At 34.7% G+C, this 13,585-nt stretch overlaps 1 long non-coding RNA gene across 1 annotated transcript; it reads left to right on the top strand.

Moving 5' to 3' along the window:
- The first annotated feature begins 10,184 nt into the window (after nucleotides 1–10,184).
- Nucleotides 10,185–10,728, top strand: LOC120116647. The gene is made up of 4 exons (XR_005515576.1): nucleotides 10,185–10,235; nucleotides 10,318–10,440; nucleotides 10,549–10,586; nucleotides 10,683–10,728. It is a non-coding gene; the product is annotated as an uncharacterized LOC120116647 (long non-coding RNA).
- Nucleotides 10,729–13,585: the final 2,857 nt, after the last annotated feature.

Here is a 13,585-nt window from a genome sequence, read left to right as displayed (position 1 = left end):
ATGATTTAAAAAACGATTAGTTGAGTGACCAAAATGAAACAAAAGTAATATTTAATATATTAAATGTGTAGTTTAACCTAAATGTTAAGGCCTTTTGGTATTATCCATCACAAAACCAACTAAACTTTGAAATCCCACTCTTGGCAAATCATGGTTTAGTCATTTGGTAGTTACAATAACGTCATAATTAGTAATAGTATTTTTATCCGATTACACCCTATCTAAAACTGATTCAATCATAATATATTTATTTAATTTTATAAGATATATTTCGATAGTTATATTCTTTAAAAAAGTAAAATTTAATTATATGGACTAAAATTAAAATCAAATTTAATCTCATATCTTAAGATAAATTCAAAACGAATGCAATAATCATTTTTTTAAAATGAGTTGAGATCGAGTAAGTAAAAAATTCAACTCACCCGACCCGATTACCATCGCCAGTTTTGATACCACGGACACTTTCAATTTCAAAATGCCTTTTTGCTTTGTGCATTGTATTATTGTATCCTTAATTTTTTATGGGTAAACTACAAGATTGATCATTTTTGTTTAAATTTTATATATTTTCTTTCATTAAATTAAAAAAATATAAGATTTGATCACTTTTGTTTTTATTTAAATAAGATATAGTTACTAGGACGTTGGCTGTTGTTAGTCTAATGATATGACACGTTAGTAAAATGGTTTAATTTTTATTTTAATCACTTGATTTTCTCAATATTTTAAACATACCTTATATATTTTTTAATTAAACTAAGGTGATTACAAAATAGTATATGTTATAAGTATTCTCAATCATTTGATAATGAATAAAATTATTAAATTTTTAGTTATATAAATTTATTTAATAATATATTTGATACTCATTATTTACATATTCTATTAATTTAATGTTATTTTTAATTAAAAATAATTTAATAAATTATCATCCAATAATTAACTTAATTAGTAATTTTAAAATTAGAAATCAAATTAATATGTAAATATTCAGGACCATATTTTTTATTATACAATTTTTCTTAACTACCGCATCAAAGTTTAAATTAAAAATTTAATGATTTAATTGATAAAATATTTAGTTCAGTGTGTTAAAATAAAATCTAGACAATGGTTTAGCGACCTTGGAGTTCGTTTATCCAAATTTATATAAACATCCGACAAAATAGAATAAACTCAGTATTTAGTCACCGAACTATCACTTCGGTTCCATTTGATCACCTAATTATTATTTATTTTTTCTAAAATTATAACTAAAGTTACATTTTGATCATTTACTGTTAAAAAATAACGATAATACTGATGTTTCAATATAAAATCACGTCATCAATTTTAGAAAAAGTAATTTAACGACTAAAACAAAACTAAAGTGATAGTTAAGTGACTAAATAATAAATTTTCACGCCAGAGAATCGCACCTCGGGCCTTTCTGCAAACAAAAGGAAACTACTTTCGAATCCTGAAGCATTAATTACTTTGTATATGGTACGTCTCTTCTGGTTAATTATATTGTATGGAAGATTCATTATTCACTCTGTAATGCACTGTATTGATTCATTTGATTCTTGGGTCACCTTCCATTTGAAAATTCTTCAACACCCTGCATCTCCAATTTCCTCAGAGTTAAATAAAGAAATTCAGCAGTTGTTCATAAACTGTTTTCCAGTCAGAATCCCAATGCATTGAAGCGGCAAACAATAACCAGTAGGGAATCTGAAGCATTTAGACGAGTCGAAACATGTTTAAGTCATGGTGGAGCGACAAGAAGAAGATCAAAGTTGTGTTTCAATTGCAGTTTCAGGCAACTCAGGTACCGAGTTAGACTCGTAGTTAAATAATTTAGAGTTATGGGTTTATGGATGTAGACGACACTAATTTTCCGCCAACGCCTCACCCACCTCCGATTTTCCCGTCATCATGGATTCGTGGAAATGAAGCAGAAAATAACAAGTCAAAAGCCTCAAATTAGTTTTTGAATCCTATTAGGACTCTAAATCCACCCAAAAATAAGGGGTTCATCAAGCTATAAATTAGTGTAAAAATCATAGAGAAGTGGGGCACAGAAAAATAAGGAAAGAGAGGAAAATACGACCGGGAAATCATACGAAAACAGAGGGGGAATCACGGGCAATAGAGATTCGAAGCAAGTTACACAAAAAATCATTCGAAAAAAATAGAGGGAAAAAACCCCGAAATCCATTTAAAACAAGAGATCGAAAGAAAACAAAAGGGAGGAGAACCATACCTTGATCGGAGGGCTATCGAGGGAGTTCAAAAGGTTGCCGGAATCTCTTCGTCTTTTGAAGATCTGACGGTCAGGTTATCGACGGCGGAACCTTGATTCTTCGACGAGGGAGCGACAGAGTGCTCTCCCCCCCTCTCTCTCGTGTTAAGCTCTGGTAAAAAAGATAGCCCATTTTTAATTTGTTTTGGGTTTTTGATCATGTATCATGTTTTTTAATATATTAGATATATTATGTAACCATTCAAATTTTGAATGAAGCTTAGTTTAGCCACTTTCTCTTGAATTAAAGCATATGAGTCACTTATTTATATCACTTGTATATACGTGCACATATGTATATGTACTATGTTCTAAACATATACCATAACTTTAATTTATTTTTTTTAAATGTGTTTTTTCTTTGATTTTTTGTTTGATTTTATCTATTTTTATCTTATTTTCTTTATTTTATTTCGTTGATTTTTTATTATAATTATTTTTATTTTTTTACGTTTTTACTTTGATTTATTTAATATATCTTTATTTTATTTTATTTTTTATTATGATTATTATTTTTTATTTAATATTGTTTTCCCTTTTTTATTTATTATTGTGATTTTTTTATTTATTTTTTTTTATTTTTTATGGTTGTTTTCTTGATTTATTTAATAGTTGTTTATTATTTCTTATCTAACATTTTTTGACTTTTTAGAGAAATTATAACCAATCGAAGGTAAGTAATTTAAATCGAGTTTTTTTTTAAATTTTAATTTATATTTTAATTTTTCGCAACTAAGACAAAAGACAAATTAATTGGTACCAAAAGGGCAGTATAAGGGTGCTAATCCTTCATTGACTGTAACCGACTCTCGAACCCGACACATTTATGGTAAAACGCAGATCATGTAAGATGATGTCCGATCAACCTAAATATTTTTTAAAATGATCGGTGGCGACTCTAACATTTTTCAAGTCGAAGCCTAATTTCGAGCCCAACCGAAAGAAGGCCGCGACAGCTTGGCAACTCTCCTGGGGAGAGGTAAATGAGTCAGACCGAAATTAATCTTCGGTTGTCTTTTTTGAGCGAAAATTATAAGTTTAAATTTTAATTAATTTATTTGATTCTAATTATTTACCTTTGATTATTTTTCAAATAAATAGTTGTACTAACGTTTTTTTTCAATGATTTCAGATTTTCAAAATTTTCATCTCAGGCTCTATACCCGAGCTCTAAAATTTTTTTAAGTGGGGGTGAAAGCGACGCCTTCGTGAGAATTTATTCTCCGTGCGGACTTAGCAAGTAACCTTCGAGATTCATATATCTTATGTCTTCGTGTGAATTTATTCACCGTGCGGACATAAGGGAATGTTTCCTCTCGAGTTTAACTTAGTCCACATAAGCTTGTAATGAGCTTAGGACTAAGGGTCTGGCAAGCCCAAAGGGGCACCAGCAAGGAGAACTCGGGTACCCTCTTTAGAACCTAAACCGGGAGACTACAGGGAATTAAAGCTCACCCCAAAACCTTATTTCAAACCCTAGGCTGTTTTGATATTATTTCCTGCTTTATTTTCTGTTCAAAGTATGTGAACTAAAAATTTATGTGGTTAGGACTTGTTCAAAATCAACTTTCGGGATAGAGATCATGTCCGGGTAGGAATAATAAGCATGTGAGGTAGATATCATGTGGGGTAAGACTTTTCATTTTCATTATTGTTTTGATTTACCTCACTAACTCTTTTCATTTTTGTTATCTTTTATTTTATTTTTCATCATTTGCATCATTCAAAAGAGGTGTTGATTCATAAAAAATGTGTTTGTTAAATGTAAATAATTTGCATTAATGGACTAAGGGGTTATAATATAAGAGATGAAAAGCTCAGACGTCTAGCTATGGTCAAAGAATACTCAGGATGGACCGAGATTTACACTATGCACACCAAAAGTTGACTTTTTGAGCTGACAAAGGTTGCAGGGGCAAGACGAGAAAAGGTTACTGACCTGAAGAGTCCCTTCAAATACAACAAGAACAAAATGGCCAAAACGATAGCTGAAATTAGATGTCATTGTTGATGAGTTTCAGATAATTCCCATCAATGGATGGCTCCAATTGCGTTTTCGTTGGGAGCAGACTCAACAGAGAGTGAAAACCAGAGATGCAATCATTCGAGACTTCTTGGGATAAGCACAAAAAGTAGCTCATCACCTGCACGGTTTAGCCGGAGGAGCCAGAATGGTTCGACAGGGTATTCAACCAGTGACAGAAAAAGGCGGGAGACGAATCAACTTGTCAGAAGCTGTTTGAGGTCTATAATAATTTACCTTTAAAATATTTTTTGTATCCTAAGAAATAACACTTTTTCCCCAATAAGGATTATTTATAATAACAGACACATTTTTGGATCAATACATCGAGCATTTCATGCATCATGCATTCTTGCATATTTCGCATTATTTTTTTCTTTTATCTTCTTTTCTTTTTTCATTACATTAATTAACAAGAGATATCTCATAAAAAATGATGAAAGTAAGGACATTCCTGAAACATAAATTTGTGCCTCTGAGGGTACATCAAAAGGAGCCCCGATAAATAAAATGGTCGAGAAATGGGGAGCAAGTACAGATGAATTCCTTAATCCAACTAATGGGGCATCCTAATGAGGATTTATCCCATTTTGCAGCATCCTGTTTGAACATTTTTTTTACTTTCTCATATTTCTTTTTGTAACTTGCTTTTGAATTTTTCTCATATTTCATTTTATAAGGATATTTCAATGAATTTATATTGAGTATTGAATCAAATTTACAACTTCAAATTCTTTGAATATCAGCTGAATTAAAAAACTTTGTATATAATTTAGAGTCATAGATTTTTGACAAAGTGACATGATTTAAAAGTGGTTTGACCTTACCCCAGAAGATACGCTCAAACACCGTACCCTTCTCGTACAAAGAACCGATATAGCCTTCTCCTATCATAAAAGAATGAAAAGAGGCTTGGTATTTAGATGTGCATAGGTGCGGACAACATGAGGCATCTTTTGAATATGACATTACTACACTTTTTGTTTAAGACGTTCAATGATGATAATGATCTCTAAGAATAGAATAGTCGAGTATGTGAATCTAATTCAGACCAGTTGCTTGGAAATTGAACTCTAAAGATGAAATTTCTTGACTTTCAACAACACCTAGACTATAACAGGTTCTTCTTGACAAACTTAAGAAGTTGAATCCATATACTCAAATTATAATTATATATATATACAATAAAGCTTGAGCTATCCCTCTAGAGCAATTGGTTAAATGCCCCAGCTTTATGGATAAGATTCAGCTAAGCCTGATAAAGGTGATTATAATATATATACAATAAAGCTTGAGTTGTCACTCTAGAGCAATTGGTTAAACGCCCCGGCTTTATGAATAATATTCAGCTAACCTAATAAAGGTGATTATAATATTGAATTGTCCCTCTAGAGCAATTGGTTAAACGCCCTAGCTTTATGGATCCAGCTAGCCAGACAATGGCAAATTAAATAAGGAGTTTCGGTAAAGATGGACTAAGGGAGTTAAGGAACACCTGTTATAGTCAATTTCACACGAGCACTCAAGAAGTTCATTTTTAGACCGATATTTTTGCACTGCCTTTGTTAGAGGAGCCTACAAAGCTTAAACAAATGGAAAATTTCAGAGGACCAAAATAGAATGTCTAGTAATTGATTATGCTAGTTGCGTCATTTTGTCCGCATCCAATTAAAATGTCAAGCCAATCAATAACCAAAAAATGACATTTTTAAGAGGCCCACCTAAAGCCAACTCATCCATTTGAATATTTGTCAAAGAGCTATAACTCTAAAAACATTAAAAGAACTATTGATTCCTTTTATATACTTTGAACTCAGATTTTTTATTTGATTTGAGTGCAAGCCTGAATTAAGGAGCAATGTTTTACAAAATTCTTATATTTTTCCCCTCTCCTAAAATAAGAGAAAGGATAAAAACACTTTCAAACAGGACAGTCTTAGATGTGAAAGGCTGCAACCCGAAAAGAAAATAGGGCATGGTCGATTCCAAGTACAAGACCAAACTTTGAGCATCTCACATTCTTGAAAATCAGTCGGAGAGACCATATAGAACTTGTGACACTGTCAACAACCTGAGAAGAAAATGGGGCATGATCGATTCCAAGGACCATATCGCCAGACAAAGCACGAGACTCCATCCAAGAGATAAAATAAAACTAATTCATATTACATGCATCTTAGACATACTTAAGAGCATCACGTTTATCATTTTTCACATGCATAATTTTTGCAACTTTTAGAGTCAAGTTTCGACTTCATGACAAAATATACTCGATTCAAAAGCACCTTCAAAGATCAATTGTGGTGATTTAACTCAGTAGCGAGAAGCTACACCTCAAACAACTTTACATATTGAAAGATCGACAGATCTCAGAATCAATTCCACACAGGTTCGAAAGTCAATTCAGAACGAATCCAATTTACATCATAACTCAAGGCGAGAAGGGTTATTTGTCAACCATGACCTTTTGAGTTCGATTACACTTAGCTCAAATGCACATCATTTGCAGCATAGTTTAAGGCAAGAAGGGCTACCTGCCAAAGACCTTCGAGTTCGATTACACTCAGCTCAAAGGCACATCATTTGCAGTATAACTTAAGGCAAGAAGGGCTATCTGCCAAAGACCTTCGAGTTCGAATACACTCAGCTCAAAGGCACATCATTTGCAGCATAACTCAAGGCGAGAAGGGTTATCTGCCAATAAAAGACCTTCGAGTTCGATTACACTCAGCTCAAATGCACATCAATTGCAGCATAGCTCAAGGCAAGAAGGGTTATCTGCCAAAGACCTTCGAGATCGATTACACTAAGCTCAAAGGCACATCATTTGCAGCATAGCTCAAGGCAAGAAGGACTATCTACCAAAGACCTTCGAGTTCGATTACACTCAACTCAAAGGCACATCATTTACAGTATAGCTCAAGGCGAGAAGGGCTATCTGCCAAAGACCTTCGAGTTCGATTACATTCAGCTCAAAGGCACATCATTTGTAGCATAGCTCAAGGCGAGAAGGGCTATCTGCCAACAAAAGAACTTCGAGTTCGATTACACTCATCTTAAAGGCACATCATTTGCACCATAGCTCAAGGCAAGAAGGGCTATCTGTCAAAGACCTTCGAGTTCGATTACACTCAGCTCAAAGGCACATCATTTGCAGCATAGCTCAAGGCAAGAATGGCTATCTGCCACCAAAAGACCTTCGAGTTCGATTACACTCAACTCAAAGGCATAACATTTGCAGCACAGCTTAAGGCGAGAAGGGTTATCTGCCAACAAAAGACCTTCGAGTTTGATTACACTCAACTCAAAGGCACATCATTTACAGCATAGCTCAAGGCGAGAAAAGTTATCTGCCAACAAAAGACCTTCGAGTTCAACTACACTCAGCTCAAAGGCACATCAAATTCGCAGCATAACTCAAGGCTAGAAGGGTTATCTGCCAACAAAATACCTTCAAGTTCGATTACATTCATCTCAAAGGCATATCAAATTTACAACATAGTTCAAGGAGAAAAGAGCTATCTACCAACAAAATACCTTCGAGTTCGATTACACTCAGCTCAAAGGCACATCAAATTTACAGCATAGCTCAAGGAGAGAAGTGTTATCTGTCAATAAAGACCTTCGAGTTTGATTCTATTCAGGTCAAGGGCATGTCAAATTTACAACATAGCTAAAGTCGAGAAAAGTTATATGTCAATAAAAACCGTCGAGTTCAATTCCATTCAGCTCGATGACACATCATCAAGAAAATACTTTCCGGTTGAAGTCAAGGTCTTTGAGTCAAGAAGAATATCTGGGGTAATCTCTCAGCTCATTATAGCATAACTCAAGGCGAGAAGAGTTATCTTTCTATGAAAACTTTCGAGTTCGATTCCATTCAGCTCGATAACTTGTCGACTAGTTTCCGGTTAAAGTTTAAACCGAGGTCTTTAAGTCGAGAAAAAGACGTGGGTTAGCCGTGCCTTAGTGAGAAAAAACCGTTTTCTAGCAGCACAACTTAAGTCAAGAAAAACTATATGTCAACGAAGATTTCTGAGTTCAATTTCGAGGAACTATTTTCTATTTGAATTTTTAAATCAAGGTCTTTAAACCGAGAAGAAGACCGAAGTTGACTACAATTTGGCAACGAGAAGCCACATTCCGATTCAAATTTTGAACTACGACTTCAATTCCATATCATTTCAAGATGGACTCGACTTTACGACGAAGGAGTCATCTGTAACTCAATTCGATAGGGAATTATTCTTAATTGAAATATCAGAGTTAATTTTCAACTCCACCGAACGAAAATTTGTGTCTTTTTATCTTTGTCCTATTTTTCGTTCCACGAAAAAAGACAAAGAGGGGCAGCTGTAGACACTAATTTTCCTCCAATGCCTCACCCACCTCCGATTTCCCCGACATCACGTATTCTTGGGAATCAAGCAGAAAATAACCAAGTTAAAAGCTGTAAATCAGTTTTTGAATCCTATTAGGACTCTAAATCCACCCAAAAATAGGGGGTTCATCAAGCTATAAATTAGTGTAAAAATAATAGAGAATGGGGGCATAGAAAAATCACGAAAGAGAGGAAAATACGACGGGGAAATCATACGAAAACAGAGGGGGAATCACGGGCAACAGAGATTCAAGGCAAGTTACACAAAAAATAATTTGAAAAAAAAACAGAGGGAAAAAACCTGAAATCCATTTGAAACAAGAGATTGAAAGAAAACAAAAGGGAGGAGAACCATACCTTGATCGGAGGGCCATCGGGGGAGTTCAAAAGGTCGCCAGAATCTCTTCTTCTTTCGAAGATCTGACGGTCAAGTTATCAGCGGCGGAACCTTGATTCTTCGGCGAGGAAGCGACAGAGTGCTCTCCCCCTTCTCTCGTGTTAAGATCTAGTGAAAAAGATGAGCCCATTTTTAATTTGTTTTGGGTTTTGACCATGTATCATGTTTCTTAATATATTAGATATATTATGCATGTAATCATTCAAATTTTGAATGAAGCTTAGTTTGTCCCCTTTCTCTTGAATTAAAGCATTTGGGTCCCTTATTTATATTTCTTGTATATACGTGCACATATGTATATGTACTATATTCTAAACATATACCATAACTTTAATTTATTTTCTTTTAAATATGTTTTTCTTTGATTCTTTTATTTATTCTTTTATTTTATCTATTTTTATCTTATTTTCTTTCTTTTATTTCTTTGATTCGTTATTTTATTATTCTTTTATTATTTTATTTTTATTTTTTTACATTTTTACTTTGATTTATTTAATATATCTTTATTTTATTTAATTTTTTTTATTTTTATTTAACATTTTTTCCTTTTTATTTATTATTATGATTTTTTATGGTTGTTTCCTTGATTTATTTATTATTTCTTATTTAACATTTTCGACTTTTTAGAGAAATTCTAACCAATCGAAGGTAAGTAATTTGAATCGAGTTTTTTTAAAATTTTAATTTTAATTTTTCACAACTAAGACAACCAACAAACTAATTAGTACCGAAAGGGCAGTACAAGAGTGTTAATTCTTCCATGACTGTAATCGACTCCCGAACTCGACACATTTTTGATAAAACACAGATCAGTTAAGATGTTATTCGATCAGCCTAAATATTTTTAAAATTATCGGTGACGAATCTAACATTTTTCAAGTCGAAGCAAGGCCGCGACAATGGAAATATCTAATCTGATTATGCATCTTTGTTTTTTTTCCCACAGGTGTCGAAGTTGAAAAAGTCCGGGGTAGCGATAGCCTTAGTGCCGAAGGATGTCGGTAAGCCAACGCTAAGATTGGAGAAAGTTGCGGTTCGAGAGGAGAGTTGTTTGTGGGAAAATCCTGTTTATGTAACTACGAAAATGATCAGGGAGACAAAAACAGGGAAACTGGGTGAAAATATTTACCACTTTGTTGTTTCAAATGTATGCAATATTCAAAAAATTTGATAAGCATTTGTTTGTTCCCTCATTGTTTTTGAGTTTCCAATGTGATTGTTTGTTGCAGGGATCTTCGAAAGCAGGGTTTCTCGGAGAAGCTTCGATCGATTTTGCCGATTTCGCAACAGAAATCGAACCTGTTACGGTCTCTCTGCCCCTTAAGTTTGCAAATTCCGGTGCCATTTTACATGTTAGTTCATCTCTCATTGTCATCCTCTCCAAGTATTTAAATTATGTTGATTTCGGAATCTAGTATTGGTTTCACTGTAACTTGGTTGATATACATGGTGATCTATAGGTGACAATTCGTAAAATTGAGGGAGCAGAAGATCAGAGGTGATACAAGCACTAATAATCCATCTCTAGTCATTCACCAGTTACCCTTTCGTTTTTGTTCTACTTACCTATATGTAATTCGATTTCCGATGTCAGATACTTTGGAGATGGTGAAGATTTGACCATTTCCAGAGTGGGAAGCATGTACAGACAAGGCATGGATTATAGTGACAATGTACAAAATTCAACAGAAGTAAGTTCGAAATCCCAACTTGTATAGTTTAGCATGAATGATCTGGTTAAAAGAATACATAAATTACTACACAGAATGGGGATTTGGACCCTGGCGAATTATTTTCACCTTTACGGCAAAACTCAATGCCCCAGAGAGCGTCAGATACCGGCACGACTGAAAGGAAGATGCACCGGAGAACGAACACAGATTGGTCGGGAAGTTTAGTTGAGCTAGTTAATAGCCCTGATGACATACCAAGAGAATGGCACAAGGGATCAGATCCTGTTGAGAAACACAGAAGTGAAAATGCTATATTATCGAGGCAGCAAGAAGTATCGGAATTGGAGTTGCAGTCTCTTAGGAAACATATTTTAAAGGAGAACAAACGGACTCGGGACCTGTCGAGACAAATTACCAGCCTTAAAGAAGAAAGGGATGCAGTGAAAACGGAGTTCGAACTACTCAAGTCGAAGAAAAATATGGATGAGGAAGTAAGCGACGGTGGATCGGAAGACGAAAATGAGGGGTCAAAGGTTCTTCTAGAAGAAATTAGGCATGAGTTGGAGCATGAAAAGGAGTTAAATACGAATCTCCATTTGCAGCTATAGAAGACGGATGACTCGAATTCTAATCTAATTCTTGCAGTAAGAGACCTCAATGAAATGCTAGAGCAAAAGAACAGGGAAATATCTCGCCTCTCCAGCGAGATAGAAGCAAGTACGAGTATTGAAGAGGCAGGTTCGAATGAACGAGATGATACCGATGAAGTACACATGATGAAATAGACAATCACAGTTCTGAATGCGGAGTTGGAGTTTTACAAGAAACATAAGGAGTTAGAGATGCATATAGACGAACTAAGCCACGAAAACGAAAAAAATTGCATCACAGTTAAAGCAAAACCAGCAACAAGAATCAATGAAGACACACAATGAGTCCTCGGAATATTTAGCTACTATAAATGAACTTGAATCTCAAGTGCAAAGACTAGAGGATAAAATCAAGCAGCAATCAGAAGAATACTTGGAATATTTAATTGCCATTAATGAACTTGAAAGTCAAGTCAAATAATTAAACAAAGAACTGGAGGATCAGACACAAGGGTTTGAAGAGGAGCTTGATGCCATGATATGTGCCAAAATCGAGTAGGAACAGAGGGCTATCTGTGCAGAGGAGGCCTTAAGAACGACAAGGTAGAAGAATACTGCTAACGCCGAGCAGCTTCAGGAAGAATTTAAAAAGCTCTATGTTGAAATGTCGGGTAGGTTTGATGAGAATGAAAAGATGAACTTGAAAGAAGTTGTTGAAGCAAATGACCTGGAGATACAAAAAGGAAATCTCGAAGAAATGCTCCAGGAAGCCAATGAAGAGCTCAGGCTACTTAAAGACCAGTCTGCGATCGAACTAGAAGACCTTACGTACCAACTAGATCTCAAAGAAAAACAAATAGCAAAAATGTCAATGGAACTCGATGATAAGACTGCACAACTTGAATATGCACAAAAGCAAAGAAGGAAAAGTAACAGGCATTCTCAAAAGAAATTCGAATGCTCAAGACTGAGATCGAGAAGCTCGAAGAGTAGAGAAACCAATTTTCTGATCAGGCAAAGCAAAGTGATGAAACCAAAAAAGTGAAGACATCAAATGAAAAAACTGAGATTCTGATACAAATATGGATCAAAGACAGAGATGAATTGGAGAAAAAAATCGCTTCGGCAAAGAAGGAAACAGAGAAGGCACAGAAGCAATTAATTAGTATAAGATCTTTGAAACAAGGTTTTAAAAAACGGTACGCGACTGCTATTTCGGCCACGATATAGCAATTTCGCCGCTGTCCGAGTTACCCACGACGCTCACAATAACGTCCGCGACGGCCGCAATAGCGCCCGCGACGGCCACAATCACGGTAAATCCGAAATAACCGAAAACGTGACCGCGACCGCGATTTGAAACCCTACTTTGAAGGATAAAAAGGAGATGGTGATCTCGAATCTGCAGTCATAAATGCAGAATATTAGAGAGGAGTGTTATGATTTAAAGCATAGCTTGCTCCGGGAAGAAAGGGAGAAAGAAAAACTGAGAGAACAACTATCTCAATTAAAGAATGACCTGCAAAAGAAGGAAGAATAAATCAGCTCTATACAGAACGAACTCGAAAGTACCAGTGGTCAAGTGGACATCACTTCAAGGAGCAATCACTCGGTCTCAGCTCCTCAAGAGACCAAAGACATCACTAGTTTGCAGAAAAAAATGAGGTCACTTAAGGTAGTTATTCTAATAAAAGGATTAGAAAAAAAAACTGTATCTGTTATTCATGGAAAGATTAATAATTTGACAATCTTTGGAAGGAACATATAAACCTCAAGGAAGCTGCATTGAAAACACCAACTAATTCAGCTCTAAAGAAGGAAAGTAATCTCAGCAACATGATTAAAGAGCTGGAAAGCATCATGGAACAACTCGAAAGTTGTCATTGTTCTTCTACAGATCAGTGTCAAAAGTTTTGTGGATTACAAAGAATATCGTTTTGTGATTTGTCATGCGACTAGACTAAGGTTGTGAACGAGGCTAGTCGAGATCGAATATTGCTAAACTTGATTCGGTTCGAAAATTTTAAATCTGAATTCAACTCGATTCAAAAGCTTGCAAGCTTAAAATTTTCAAACTCAACTCGAGCTTAAAAAAATTAAATTTAAAACATTTTCATACTTGATTAAAACTCGAATTCAAACTTAATTCAAGTTCCCTTCGAAGATTAGTGTGGAAAAGTCAAACAAGTTGTGCGTGATTTCGGTGCATGAATTGTGTAGAAAAAAGAAGAAAG

Source organism: Hibiscus syriacus, unplaced genomic scaffold, assembly GCF_006381635.1.
Source record: "Hibiscus syriacus cultivar Baekdansim isolate YM2019G1 unplaced genomic scaffold, ASM638163v2 tig00000916_pilon, whole genome shotgun sequence".
Classification (NCBI taxonomy): Eukaryota; Viridiplantae; Streptophyta; class Magnoliopsida; order Malvales; family Malvaceae; genus Hibiscus; species Hibiscus syriacus.
This window is presented reverse-complemented; position numbering and strand designations above follow the sequence as displayed.